This window comes from Hemicordylus capensis, chromosome 2, assembly GCF_027244095.1.
Source record: "Hemicordylus capensis ecotype Gifberg chromosome 2, rHemCap1.1.pri, whole genome shotgun sequence".
NCBI classification, from domain to species: Eukaryota; Metazoa; Chordata; class Lepidosauria; order Squamata; family Cordylidae; genus Hemicordylus; species Hemicordylus capensis.
Window position 1 is genome coordinate 50038742 of NC_069658.1, and position 15188 is coordinate 50053929.

Sequence of the window (15188 nt, forward strand, 5' to 3'; positions counted from 1 at the left end):
CTAGAAATTTGAGCACTGAAAGATATTCCCCTCAGGAGATGGAGCCACTCTGGGAAGAGCAGAAAGTTTCAAGTTCCCTCCTGGGCTTCTCCAAGATAGGGCTGAGAGAGATTCCTTCCATAGCTCCGCTATCTGTGCTTGTAACCTCTGCTGGTCACTTTGGTACTCTCTAATTGGGATTTTAGAAGAATCAATCCTTCTTCCCACTGCATCAATAGAATTGTGTCTGCATTTTTCCCCCATTTGGAGTCATTACTGCTACTCTTTCTTGCATAGGACTTGTATGTCTGGAAAGAGTTACTGTTTCTGAAGGTTTTGTTGCCAAAACAAAGAGCTTGACTAACAGCTTTCCTGTTCTTCTTTATCTCATCAGTCAAGACCCGAGAGATGGTTTAGACCTACCTGTTCTCGGTGGGGTTACACTCCCCTTAAAAGATCAGTTAAATAGCTTGGGAATGTTCCTGGATCCAAAAATCTCTCTGGTTTTTCAGGTTAGGGCAGTGGCCAAGAGCACTTTTTATCAGCTTCGGCTATGTCAGTTAGACCCATTTCTAGAGGTAAATGACCTTAAAACAGTGGTACATATGCTGGTGATCTCCACGCTTGACTACTGTAATGCACTCTACATGGGGCTGCTTTGACCCTAGTGCAGAAACTACAATTGGTGCAGAATGTGGCAGCCAGATTGATCTCTGGGATAACCCAAGAGACCATATAACACCGATTCTGAAAAAAATTGCACTGGCTTCCAATGGGTTTCCAAGTGAAATACAAAGTGCTGGTCATTACCTATAAAGCTCTGAATGGCTTAGGTCCAGATTACTTAAGAGACCACCTTCTTTGTCATGAACCCTGCTACCTATTAAGATCATCTGGGGAGGTCAGGTTATAGTTGCCACCAGCTCCTCTGGTGGTGACTCAGAGCCAGGCCTTCTCTGTGGCTGTCCCAGGGCTTTGGAATGCACTCCCTGTCAAAATATGAGCTTCTCCTTCTCTGATTGCTTATTAGATTGCTCTGATTGCTTCTCCTTCTCTGATTGCTCATCCATCTTATTTATATATTATTTCTCTGTGTAAACCGCCCTGAGCCATTTTCGGAAGGGCAGTATAGAAATCGAATTAATAATAATAATAATTTTTTAAAAAATAAACCCTTAAGACACACATGTTTTCTCAGGTTTTTAATTAAAATTAATTTTAAACTGTTTTAACCATTTTTATCCTGTGAAATTTTAATTGTTTCACTCTATGAATTGTAATTAATAATTTTTATTCTGTGAAAGTGTTTTATTTGTTTTTATATTGTAATTTGGATTGTGTACACTGCCTAGAGATCTATATATCAGGCAGTATATAAATATGATAAACAAACAAATCTCTGACTTCCTTCAACATCTGTAGAAATGAAGGGGGATAATTCCTTCAACCAATTAAGATTGACTAGTAGCCTTGAAATGAAAATAGGAATATTCTCCCATTTCTGTTGATCCAAAAGTACTTCTAGAATGTTGCAGGGTGACCCCACCCCTCACAGACCCACTGGTTACAGGGTGACTGAAGGATTGACTCCCACTAAAGGATATGGTCCTCCAGGCTGGTAATGATTGCTGCCACCAACGACTCTCCTTTAGGGCAAGGCCCTTACTTCCACCATCCAACTGGAATCAATAAAGAACTCCTCCAAGCAGTGTTCCCTCTACAGGAATTCCCAGATGTAGTTCACTACAACTCCCAGCATCCCCAGCTGCAATGGCCTTTAGCTAGGGATTATGGGAGTTGCAGTAAACAACATCTAACACTGTTCCCAGGACAGGTGCAATTGGTGACCCCTAGGCTCCAAGGCTCATTGACGTGGTGCTAGGGAACTTCCCTCCCCTTTCCCACAGAGCATTCCAAACCAGTCTAATAATGGAGGAGTTCTTTTATTCTCTGAAGCACTTGACTGCTTAGAAGAGTAAGGATTGGTAACAGGAAAAACAAATCACTTTGTAGGCAAGAGGCACCTTTAAGTGTAAGTTAATAGGTGCTTACTTCTGCTCCCACTGCACCTGAATGCTACTTTGAGCAGCAGCACACCACCCAGCACCCCCTGTGGCGGGGCATCACCTCTGCCACTCACATGGCAACCAGCAGGGAATCAGCTCAGTGGAAGGCATGTGAGTGGCAGAGGTGATGCCCCGCCACAGGGGGTGCTGGGTGGTGTGCTGCTGCTCAAAGTAGCATTCAGGTGCAGTGGGAGCAGAAGTAAGCACCTATCCACTTTAAGTGTATTAAAGGTGCCTTTCGTCATCCTCCCCGGCAGCACCCACACCAGCCAATACTGATAAGAGCTGACTTCCCCACATGATTGCAAAGTGTTTCGAAGAATTCTTCTCAGGGTTAAAATAATAGTGGAGGGATCAACTACTAAAGGAGCTGCAGGAGCAAGTAATTCCCTAGCATCTTTCATGGTTTTCCCTTCTCTCTCCAAGGCAGCTGACAGTTCCTTTACAAAATTTCCTCCTTTTCTAGGATCCTCTGGAGAACTGTGTTCCTTTTCATTCAGTACAATTTTCCAGGGGAAATAGTCACCATCAGATTTAATTTCTGTGGGTACATACCAAGGATCTAATACCTTGTCATACAAACACAGAGCTGTCACACTGCTCTTAGCAGGATCAAACATTCTGTCAATTGTCATTTTCCCTAGTTCAGAAATTGAATCTAACACATCTAAGGTGTTTTGCTTACTTTTACTTACTAAGGTGTGGCTGCTTACTTGTACCTAACAAGACGCCTTGCAATCAGAATACCTGGGCAGGATCCACTCCTTCAATAAGAACTCTTGTGCCTGAGTAAATCAGATTAACCAGCCTAAGCAGACACTATAGAGAGTCACAACAGTGCCTCCAATTTACGTAGCCCCTCTTAAAGGATTTCTCCCTAATTCCTGTAGGAGGAAGAAATAATTCTTCTAGACTGCCAGTTTATAATTTTCCCTGGTTACTATACAATAAACTAAATACAAACAAAAACATAAATAATAAATAGATTTACTAATCAAATTATTAAATCAGAGAAAACATACAAGGCATGAATAAGAAGAAATAGGGGAAGGGTCAGGAAAATATACACTTAAACCAAGTTTTTCTACAGTCAGTTTAAAATACTGGACTTGGGACACATGAACGATGTTATGAGGACTCATCTCTTCTAAAAGGTAACATGTTGTTGCGGTGGGGCCCAGATGCTCACTGCACTTTGATCTGTCTTCTCTTGTTCTCTTCCTTTCTTCTGTCCCCTTCTCCTTCTTTCTCTCCCTCTTCTCCTGAGCAACTGCTGTCCACCATTTTTTCCTCCCTCTCTTAAACATTTCAAACACTTATTTGTTTTTTTAATAGTCCTCCCCTCCTGTCTCCCCCACCCTTTCCCCCTTTTTTTTAACCATTGCAATGGCTAAAGCCAAGCACCTGTGCTACATAAGGCTCCAGCAACTGGTTCCATTCTGCAGGCAGTTCTGCTGCCATCAATTCTAGTTTAGCTCAAAGCTGATGAACTTGGGAGAAAAATTAAGCTCTGCTTTGAAGATAGGAAGAAATTGGCTTCACTGAGTTAGCCAACAGCTGTTCCAGAAGCTGTGGGTTGCATGACTGCAGTCCCTAGCCAGTCTCAGAGCCTTGTAGTACATTTATAACCTTCTCCTGTCTGGCCTGCTGGCTCAGTGCTGTGTGCCTGAAGGCTCCCTGGATCTTTCTTTAGATTTCATGGACTGAGGCCCATGCCAATCAGCTGTAGGACTAGAAACAGGTCAAGATTAACTTCTTTACAACCTGGGGCCAAGTTACCTTAAGCCTTCTCCCATATCCAGCTGCTCATTTCCTGATATTCACCTGGCATGGACTAGGGCCAGGACCTTTACCGTGATTGCACCACAGCCATGGAACGCCTTTCCCAAAAGGATGTGATTGGCTTCTTTTTTCCTGCTGTTTTTAAATCAAAGTTGAAGACCTCCTTTTTTCAGAAGGCCTTCTTCTAATGACTAGAATATATGTTTTCTGCTGCTTGTGATGATAGTTTATTCTCCCATCTTAAGTTGCTGTTAATTATAATTGGATTCTTTAATAGGCTTTTGGAAATTTTAATTTTTGTAAGCTGCTATGAGACTTTAATTAATCAAGTATCTTCCTTCATTAACTCATTTGCACAAAAGGAAAGAGCTGAGTTCCACTGGGACTTGCTTTCAGGACTGAGGATCTTTATGCTTTAAATGCGTTCTTATCCCAGCCTCTTCGGCATCCTCTAGCTCCTGCCTGTCAAAAAAAGTTCCTCGCCACCCGGGCGTCAAGTGAGATATCTCTGCTCAAAAGTGTAAAGCAAAGCATATTGTGTCAAGATAAGGAACTAGAACGGTTGTTTGGGGTTTCTTGTTTTTGTTTTTTTGGAGGGGAGGAAGGGTTTTGTTAACAAACCATTTCAGTTTACACACCAGTACAGAAGTCAGATTAAGCAAAAGTACACAATATGTAAGACTGCTTGGCAAGGTGAACATTGAACATACAGGTTAACTTTATTTATGCTTCCCCCTCGGAAAGATTTGCACTGCTATTGTTTGGGATTTTGTGACACCTGCCAGCTACTTTGTAAACCAAAGGGGGGTGGGGGACATGTATTTAGCACAACAGCTTCACGATGGCAAAATAACTTCCAAAGAAGAATATATATAATCATGCTAATCCGGGGCTCATTTTTCCTGATTCTTGGTCCAAAGCAAAAACAAAAAAAGTGACTTATGGCAGCAAATAAAGTGGAGATACACCAGGGCAATTTTTTAAAACTTGTTTTCTTTGAATAGTAACCCCACACAAACACACACATCTCAATCTGCTTTAATAATAGTACCCTCAATTAGGGATGTGCACAAACAGGTTCAGAGGCCCTTTTACGGGCCTCCAGACCGGTTCGAATGTTGCCCAGCTCAAGGGTTCGACCGGGGGGTGGGTGGCTTTAAGGGCAGGGGAGAATGCACCCCCCGCTGCTACATTTCCCCCACTGGCACACATCTCACTAAAAGCCCGTCAGGGCAGTAGCATACCTCCCTGCTGCCCCGCTCCAACGTTATCCAGAAGTAACCGGAAGTAGCGACTGCATGCATCGCACTTCACGTGCGTGAGCAACATGCGCAGTCGCAGTTGCGACTTCCAGATAACACTGGAGTGGGGCAGCAGAGAGGTACACTGCCACCTTGACGGGCTTTTAGCAAGATGTGCGCTGGCCGGGGAAACGCAGCAGGGGGAGTAAGTGCATCCTCCCCCACCCTTAAAGCCACACCCACCCGCTGTCGAACCAGCCCCTGCCAGTTCCGTGCACATCCCTACCCTCAATTTCAAAAGTGGTTTCCTTAATAGCACGGTGGCAGGGGGTGGCTGCTTTTGAAATCACTAGGAATCTGGTTTGTAATCAGGTTACGCTATATAAGAAAAGAATGATTACGCCTTCGAGTCATATACTAGACCAATATTCAGGGATGTAATTTCAGTTTGGAGAGAAGGGGCAAAGCGATTTTAGGAGTTTGGACAAGGTTCTCACTGAGGTGTGAAGATCATCTCTTGGATATATTGTTACCCATTGCAAAAAGAGCAACATAGAAGGGATCTGTGCCATCGGGATGCAAAGGCCCATTACATTGCTTATAATTCAGAATCAGTTAGTTGCCCAAAATTATTGCTGTGTCTGAGTGATCATAAAATGCACTCTGAAAGAACGGAAGGTTGGTATGTGATTTCGTCTCCAACCTCCCAATATGGCACCCCAGTCAATATCAGTCATTGTTTCTGAGTGTATTAATTGCTTGTGCTGAGTAATATCCTAGGGGAAACACTGAAATATATCGGAGGAAAAAGAAGGAGTTGCAAGACCCACACAAAGAGGATGCAGCAGCAGCAGCAGCATTTCTAAATGAATTTGGAGTAGACACGTTCATTCCATATAAGATTTTTAAAGAATACTATGAGCCGAATCTCACGATCAGTGAGACCTGGTTTGTAAAGCTAAGCGGGCAGGGCGGGAGCCCTGGGTGGCCAGCCGGATTGGCCGCCCAGACTGCCGGCTCCGTGACATTGCTGGTGGGAGCTGGGGAGTTTGCAGGCCGCATGGCCCCCGGAAGCTCCATTATGCCCTGCGCGAGCACACAGGGCATACTGGGGAGACCCCCGAGCCAGGAGGCTGCTTTTCAGCCCCCTGCCGGGGGTCTACTAGTGAGTAGCCATGGCATGGAGCCGCACTGCAGTTACTCACGATCGCAAAAACCCGGTTTGCGGAGCACTCGCTCCGCAAACCCGGTTTAAGGGGCGGGCTACTTGAGCGGGTTACCCGCTCAAGAACCACCGGGCTAGCAGAGGCTAGCCTGATTTTCTACAATCGTATGAATAGCCTCTATGTGTGTTTTGTGATGCTGTGTAAGTGCAGCATTCAGCATTCAGCACCAGATGCAAATTATACAGAAAGTATCATGGGGTAGCCAGGTTGAGCACTGGCCAACGGCCCACACCATAAGAAATCCTATCTGACCAGCCTCAGAACCCCACAGTACCTGCTCTAGTACTTGGTGGAAAAGTTGGCATGCATGCACCAACTGAGTCTCACAACCATTGCCTTCAACTGGCACTGCCGGTTGACCGATGAGAGCATCCCCCAGAGATCCAGGCATCATTCATTCATTCAAATATTTTTATACCGCCCAAAACTTACGTCTCTGGGTGTCATTGTGAAGCCTCTCAGGCAGAGCTTCTTAAATTTGGGTCCTTGGCCTAAAAGGACCATCATCCTCAGCCACAAGGGCTGTGGCTGGGGATGAAGGGAGTTATAGTCCAACAACTGATGTACAGAGCAAGGGTGCACCAGTTCAGCGAGAGAGAGCAGCCTAACAGAACTTCCCAACTAACTGCATCACAGCAGCAGGAAAATGACAATTTTTGATACCTTCCCCAGGAAGCCCTCTGTGCCATCCGCCAATGTGCCCCTGAGGGCTATGTAATCCTCAGGGACATATTTTCAAGTAGCACAGTGGACTTCCTAGGGAAAGGGAGGGCATCAAAGATTGCCACTAGGGATGTGCTTGGAACTGGTGCAGCGCAGCTCAAGGGTGGAGGGGAAATACATTTAAGGACTGGGGATGGTGCACATACCCCCTCCTCCTCACCACCACCACCGCATTTTCCCCTCCAGCATTGCTGTGTAAAAAGGTCCGGGCAGCATACCTCCCTGCCACCCCTCTGCCTCCTTGGACTGGAACTTTCAGTCACTTCTGGTCCAAGAAGGCAATGGGGCGGCAGGGAGGTACGCTGCTGCCCTGCCAGGGGAAACGCGGGGGGTGGGGGGAATGCACCCTCCCCAATCCTTAAAAAGGTATCACACACACACACCCCCACCTTCGAACCAGTCAAACCACCGGTCTTTTGAACCTGTTAGAAGGCCCGTAAAAACGCCCATAAAAACCTGTTAGGAGGCCCGTAAAAACTTAGTTGGGAAGTTCTATTGCACTAGTGCATCTTGCTCTGTATGTCAGCCATTGTTATTGCTACTAAGAATATTTATATACTGCTTTTAAACAAAGAAGTTCTCCAAGTGGTTTACATAGAAAAGTTATAAGGAAATAGTTCCTTTGTCCCAAAAGAGCTCACAATCAAAACACAGATACCTAGTAGACGCCAGCAGCAGCCACTGGAAGGACGCTGCAGTGGGGCTGAATAGACACAGTTGCTCTCCTACTGCTAAATATAGGAGAGCCACCACGTTTAAAAGGTGCCTCTTTGCCCAGTTAGCAGGGTAGGCTTCAGGGAAAGCAACATAAGCTTCAGGTGTGGCACTCCATTAGTCCACATGCTGCCATCAATAATAAAGGCTCTGTAATCAGAACTTGACAGTCGTGTTAGCAATATGTAACACAGAAAGGTAGAGCATTCTCCCATGGCCACATTAGCATTCAAAGCCACCCGGAACAAGAGATATTTTTATAAGCAAAAGAAATTAAGAGAGCCATAAGAAACTGCTAGGCTGATATATCTTGAAGCCATTATAAGCCACAATACAAACAACATGTTCTAAAGTGACATTTCCCTAATCCATTTTAAGAATCAGCATGATATGAAAACAAATGAAAGAGAAGAGTTTAAAGACCTCTGTGTTTTAATAAAAGCTGCTTCAACAAGTCCTTCTAAAATGTAATTAAGGTCCAAGCGGCACGTGACATCATAGATTCAAGATCATATCTCCCAACTGCTGCTGTTGGGTGGCAAACTGGCTTCGGGCTGCTGCATGGGGGTGTGGTGTTCAGTGTCGTCTCTAATTTTTCTCATCTGTGTGCGGAATGAGTTTTGTTCTGGGCGGCAGTATCAAGGCAGTGTATGCACACATGCATTCAGAGTGGAGCCTTCCTGAGTCAACCTGAGAGGGATCTAAAATTAACTGAGTGGACATCAAAAAACTTGTGAGTGCACGCACCAGAGAGAACACTGGTGGTATTAACTAAGGATATGCAAGAACCTTTTACAGGCCTCCGAACAGGTTTGAACACTGCCAGGTTTGAAGGTTCGACACCGGGACCAGTAATACAGAGCTCTGTGGTTGTCTTTGGTAGAATACAGGAGGGGTTTACCATTGCCATCTCCCACATAGTATGAGATGATGCCTTTCAGCATCTTCCTATGTTGTTGCTGCTGCCCGATATAGGATTTTCCCATACTCTGGGAAACATACCAGCAGGGATTCGAACCAGCAACCTCTTGCTCCCTAGGCAAGTTACTTCCCCACTGCACCATTCCTGAAGAAATATCCTCTCCCATACAAACCTTCCTATTCTTTAAGATAATATTCAAAATTCTTATTCTAGGCGACAAAAGTTCAGAGTTTGGGGCAGTGTACAAATTTGACAAATGAATAAATAAAATAGGTGCCCTGACTTCAAAGGTTCGGCTGGTGGGTGACCAGTAAACAGGTCTGGGTCTTCTCTGCAGTTTGAACTTCTGGTTATAAACTCCCTTCCCAGAAACATCTGCCTGATACCAGCTTTGTTTTCAGATGCCAAATTAAGATGCTTTTCATGCTTTGTGTGTGGTTTTATTTTTGGGGTGTTTTTGTTCCAAAGCATTCATGATGGCTTTCAACCATCCAGTTGATAATAAAACAAAATTCTAAATGTAGAATCCAATTTAAAATGATTGCAGAAAAGAGAACAAAAAAAGTCAGAATAGAAATATTTTAAACAAACATTCATGAAAATTAAGAATATGTGATAGTGGGGGGAAATTAATTGAACATTCAACTCAGATGCAGAACAACAACTTGTTTGCTTGGCAAGGGAGGATCTAAGAGCAACATTTTCCTGTCTCTGTGCTCTTTTCATTAAGTGAAAGAGATCAGTGCCTGTATAGACAGTGAACAGATTAGCTTTATTCATGCATTATCAAAATGGGTAACTATCTCTCATACACAAAGGTTAGGAATCTGCCTTATACTGTCCCCAGGTAAAGGAGGAACAGAAGCCGACTAGTTAGTCAAATCCTCCAACACTAACATGCTCCCAGGCCCCTTTCACTCCTTAGGACAGGAGGAGGCAAGCTCTGGCACTCCAGCTGTTGTTGAACTACAACTCCCATCACCCCCAGGTGAGTTGTAGTTCAACAACAGCTGGAGTGCCAGAGCTTGCCTAGCCCTGCCCTAGGACTCAAATGCTAAAGCTGGGAAGAGCAGTGGGGGATGGCCACAGAGCACTGGGCCATGGCTAGCTAGCCAGCCAGCCAGCAACCAACCCTCCCCCTCTAACTGGGTCCACTGAAATGAACTTGATAGCACATGAACAGCCTGCTTACGTTTGGACATTTAGCAGTGTAGAATTGCTAACTTCTTTTATCAGCCTGTACTTGAATGCCTTTAAATAGCAGTTTGAACTGCAGATAGTGGCTGACGTTCTGACTAAATTACTTAATGGAAGTCCTACTAGAGTAACTCCTGAATAGTACTAGTAGTACTCTTGTCAAGGTATCCCACACCAAGCAGCAGCCCAGCGCCCGGTTTCTGACAGGAACCAGGCAGAGGCCTCCAGGAAGCTACAAGCAGGTGACGGAGACAACAACTCTCCTACACAGAGGTTAGGAATCTGCCTTATACTGAGTTGGACCATTGGTCCATCTAGCTCAGTACTGTCTACAATGACTGGAAGTGGCTCTTTCAGAAGGGAGTCTTTCCCAGCCCTACCTGGTGGAATTGAACTTGGGACCTTCTATGCGCAAAACAGATGCTCTGTCACTGAGCTACAACCCCATTCCCAGCCATTGACAGATCTCTTCTCTTTCATGAATTTGTCTTTAAAAAAAAACCCTTTTAAAGCCACTTGAGCTAGTGACCATCATCCTATCCTGTGGGAGTGAATTGCTTAAGTTAACAGAACTGTTTGAAACAGTACTCCCTTTGATTGATTAAGCGCCATCAAGTCAGTGCCGCGACCACATAGACAGATCCTCTCCAGAATGATCTGTCTTCAACTTGGCCTTTAAGGTCTCTCAGCGGTGCATTCATTGCTGTCATAATCGAGTCCATACACCTTGCTGCTGGTCATCCTCTTCTTCTCTTTCCTTCAACTTTCCCCAGCATTATGGACTTCTCAAGGGAGCTGGATCTTCGCATAATGTGTCCGAAGTATGATAGTTTGAGCCTGGTCATTTGCGCCTCGAGTGAAAATTCTGGATTGATTTGTTCTATGATCCATTTGTTAGTTTTCCTGGCTGTCCATGGTATCCTCTAGCACCAAAGTCTTCTCTAGCACAAAGTTCAAAAGCATCAATACTTTTTCTCTCTTGCTTCTTCAAAGTCCAACTTTGGCATCCATAGAGTGTCATAGGAAAAACCCTTGTCCGAATGATTCTAATCTTTGTAGATATAGACATGTCACGGCATCTTTTCATTAGGTGACCAAGTTCTAGGATAAAGAGAGAGGGAGAAAACTCTCTCTCCATCCACTGTCTCTGTGACTTACCATACTTTTATAGATTTCTGTCACATTCTTCCTTGGTCACCATTCTTCTAAACTCAAAAGCCCCTAAGATTTTAGCCTTTCCTTGTTAGGAGGGTGGTCTAGCCACTTGATAATTGTAGTTACCCTGTCTGCACCTTCCCCAGTTCTACAGGATCTTTTTTTGAGATGAGGTGACCAGAACTGGTGGCCAACATCCTGACTAAATCTACTACTTCTATTACTACTATGAATATATTTATATACTGCTTTTCAACAAAAGTTCCCAAAGAACTTACATAGAGATACATAGATACATACATGGGCTCCCTGTCCCCAAAGGGTTCACATTTTAAAAAAGAAACATAAGATAGACACCAGCAACCATCACTGGAGGGATGCTGTGTGGGGGATGGAAAGGGCCAGTTGCTCTCCCCCTGCTAAATCAAGAGAATCACCACTTTTAAAAAGTGCCTCTTTGCTCAGTTAGCAGGGGAGAAATCTAGTAGAGAAATCTGAGAAAGTCTTATTGAAATGTGGTAGTCTTTTAGACTACTCCTTAAGTAGTACTATTGAGTAGTTTAGTCACTATATCAGCCAGTATTCCAAATGCAGCTGCACCGTAGATTTCTGTAAAGGCATTATTATACTGACCCCTTTCCTAGTAATCGTGAGCTTGAAAGTTTCACAGCTGAATGGATGGGGGGGGGTTAGCTGTCCACCGCAATCTCAAGATCTCTTGCCATTTTTTCTACCTGCAACATATCGCTTTCACTATAAACCTTTTATTATATTTTCCCCCTTTTCTGCCTCTCCAATAATACCATGTTCATGTTTCCATTCCACGCTTCATGTTTCTGTCCATAGCTCTATCTTTTTCCACACTTCCTTCAAGGTGTAAAAGTGTTCCTCAGAGCCACTTTGCCAAGCCTCTGGTTTTGTACATTTATTCCCATTCCTTATCAAACCCTACTGCCACAATCCATCTTATAAGAACAACAAAACATACATAAAAGCATCTTAAGTCATTCCAGTTTCGGTCTCCCAAAACCCAGTTTCGGTCTCCCAGAACTTTGAGGAGAGACATTTCTGCATATTGAATATCAGAAGAATTACCAATCAAATCAGTAAGCAGTGTCTAGTTTTATTAAAGCAAGAAATTGAGCAAAAATTTATAGCTTGTGGACTAGCCAATAAACACAGAAAAAGCACTCCAGATGGACTTTTTTTTAACCTTTGTCCAGCTTGACAGTTTATTCATTTAAATTTCTCCTTTAACTGTGGGAACTGAACTTGTTGGGGTTTCCCCCCCAGTACAGTAGCAATAATTCTCATTTACAGTTTAACACACTGTAACGTAATCCTTCTCTCAAACTGGCAAGGCTCAGAGAACATGTGCCAAGATCATTTGAATAGCATTTAATTAATTGAACTGTAAATCTATAAGCATTTTGCAATTGTTGTCAGGCAGCTGACTCATTAAAAGTGTGCATCTTGAGTTTGCTACTTGTTTGTTTCATCCAGTGGCTACCTCTTACAATAAGTTCTCTACTTGGGCACAGATAACATAACACAAACATACACAGCCTCAGTTATGAATAGTTCATGTCTGTAAATCGTAACATTTCCCTTCTAAAAACACAGACAAGTGATCACTGATAAAGGATCAAGGACTCCTCTTGCATGTGTTTAGGGGAAAGCCACAATTTATACTTCCCTACATAACTGATGAAATCCGCAATCACATTGTTCCTGTACCCAAGCACAGAACACATCAGCAAGAAGTGGTCCTCAGATAAGTGCAGTTTACACCAGTGTTTTCCAGACTCTGAAACCTGAGCCATGATTTCTTCCCCAAATTAAATTTGGAATCACACTTTATCACCATGCCCTAAAATGCTTGCTTGTATGGCCAAACCAGATGCGACTTCAATGCTGTCATGGACACTGGCACTCTCACTTTTGCTTGTGTAAACAGCACACATGCAGGGGTTGATCCAGATTGGGAAGCAGAAGGGCTTTAAACACTATGGCCCCAATCCAAATTGAGCCCCCATTAGTGCTATTTATGTAAGGAAAAGCAAGCACACCAGGGTCAAAAATGGGATAAAAGGCATGTCTAGTTTGGCTCTTGGAGTATGTACAAGAAAGAATGATCTATCCTTAAATAAGTCTTGCCCACTGCATTCTCTGCACAAGTCACTTTTCTGGGTGGGCTTCCTGGTAGGCCAGGCCAGAGCAGTGACTCACACAGAGATCTCCCAAGGATGAAGATTTGGACTCCTTCAGCTATTTCATTTGTTTATTTCTCATGGCACACACTCTTTGAGAACAGCTGGTTTACTTCAAAGTCAAATTTGACATCACAGTGAAATAGATGAGGTTTGATAGGTACAGCTGTTCATGCGTCAAAGTAACCAGAAAAGCTAGCGATTGTTCTAGGAAATCACTATGCAAAGTAAATTACAATTTTAAAGAGCACTTAGTTTGCCTAGCAGCCTAGATTGGCAGAGGCATGACAGATGAGAACTCCACCCTGAGTAGGAAGATCTAGCAGTAAATGCCTTTGGGGAATGGAGGAGGGTGAGGAGGTAAAGGGGAAGTCTAGGCTGGGTCCTTTTTCAAAAGGGGAGTCAAAATAGAGGGTTTAAGAATACACCTGCTGACCTATTGCAACACTAGCTTGTACTCAACTTGTTGTATTATAAATCATTTGAACCCTCTTCAGTTCAAGACACATTTTAGTGCAATAATTCAGACATCAGTGGATTTCCAGGCGTGCCTTGTGAAGATACCACAGGTGAGACATGCATGAAATTAACTCTGAAATCAAGTTTAACATGCTTTATGGCACCAGTGCAGACAAGCCCTAAGTCAGAAAAGCTAAATTACTGTACAAGAGTAAGATAGGAAGCTGTTGCTCCCCTGACCCTGGAAAATAACTGCTGTGAAGACATAAGCAAGCGTTTAAGTCCCACAAACTGCTTCAACAGGCAGGGTGGAAAAGTAAATGTTTGCAGACCAACTGGTCCAGAGACGACAACAACAACATGCACCTTGACTAATTTGCCTCAGACTAAGCAGCTGTGTTTCTGCCTATCCAGACATACACACAAAAGAGAGATTGTTTTATTAGCCCAGATTTAGTTGATATACACATTTGCAGTTTTCAGATTAAACACAACTTGGCATTAAAAGAATGGGAAAGTCGCTTTTATATTATATGCACAGAACACCCTTGGTTGCAAATACAACAGACCACCACTGTGTAACCCACTGAACACACTTTGGCTGAACTCTACAAAAAGGGGCATAATTTCTTGGCACTCAGCGCTTAATATTCTGCATCCACCACCACCCAGTAGGATTGCCCCCTTTTCACCTGGCAGTCGCTTTATCTCTCCGTCGCTTTAATTGCTGCATTACAGGCAGACATTCAACAGGGGAGTCTTTTCCGATCACTGCCTCTCCACAGCAAGAAGCTAGACCTGCTGAACTTCTGCACTTCGCTGATATTAAAGGCACAAGAAGCCTGGCGGCCGGAGTAACAGATAGCGAGGCACCTGTTGGGCAAGCGCGTATTGGTGGAGAGCAAGAGGGAGAATTCATTCATCCCTCAGAAACGCCCCCTCCCCGAGTCCGCAAAGACGACGAGTCCCGTCCCATTACCTGTCTGTCACGCCGACCAGGAAAGTTCCGAGATGGTCCTTGGCACCCAGCCAGCCGGCGAGCAAAGCGCGCTGCCGGCACCACAAAAGAGGCACTGCGAGGTAGCGCGCGCCCGGTGGTGGCGGGAGTTCTGCCTACCCCGGCACTGTGGCCGGCTGCAGCTCCTGCTGCTACCGCGGCGCCTGGGTTGCCGCGAGGAGGAGGAGCCGGGCACTGCCCGCCCCGCCCAGTCAAACTTGTTGCTACCGTGCGCTGGCAGGGCCGCCTCAAGCAGCCAGGGAGTGGCTGGGCAGGCCTCTGCATCCCTCCCAAGAGTGTCTCGCTGTGTCTCTCGGCTCGGCGCGCGCTAAGGTAGGACCTGGCTGGAGAGACGAGCAGCGACCTCCAGCGACGCCACGGCACTGTAGCTGCTCGGAGGAGCGCAGAGGTTTGACTCAGGACGTCCATGGAACTTGAGTAAATGCTTTTGGGCTCACTCGCTTAGATGTTGGCCTGCCTGACACACCTTTCCTTGCTGCAGCATTGGCACACTGGT

The 15188-nt window shown here is 44.7% G+C and overlaps 1 protein-coding gene across 4 annotated transcripts in view; it reads right to left on the bottom strand.

The window, feature by feature from the left end:
• Positions 1–14779, bottom strand: part of ARHGEF28 (Rho guanine nucleotide exchange factor 28) — a 246277-nt gene extending 231498 nt beyond the window's left edge. For 3 of the 4 annotated variants that reach the window (XM_053291271.1, XM_053291270.1, XM_053291268.1), the window contains exon 1: positions 14654–14779. The gene's annotated coding sequence lies outside the window, so the exon portion shown is untranslated. Of the gene's footprint in view, positions 1–14366 lie in introns of all 4 variants that reach the window. The other variant, XM_053291269.1, reaches the window with a different exon arrangement.
• Between the last annotated feature and the right edge of the window lie 409 nt (positions 14780–15188).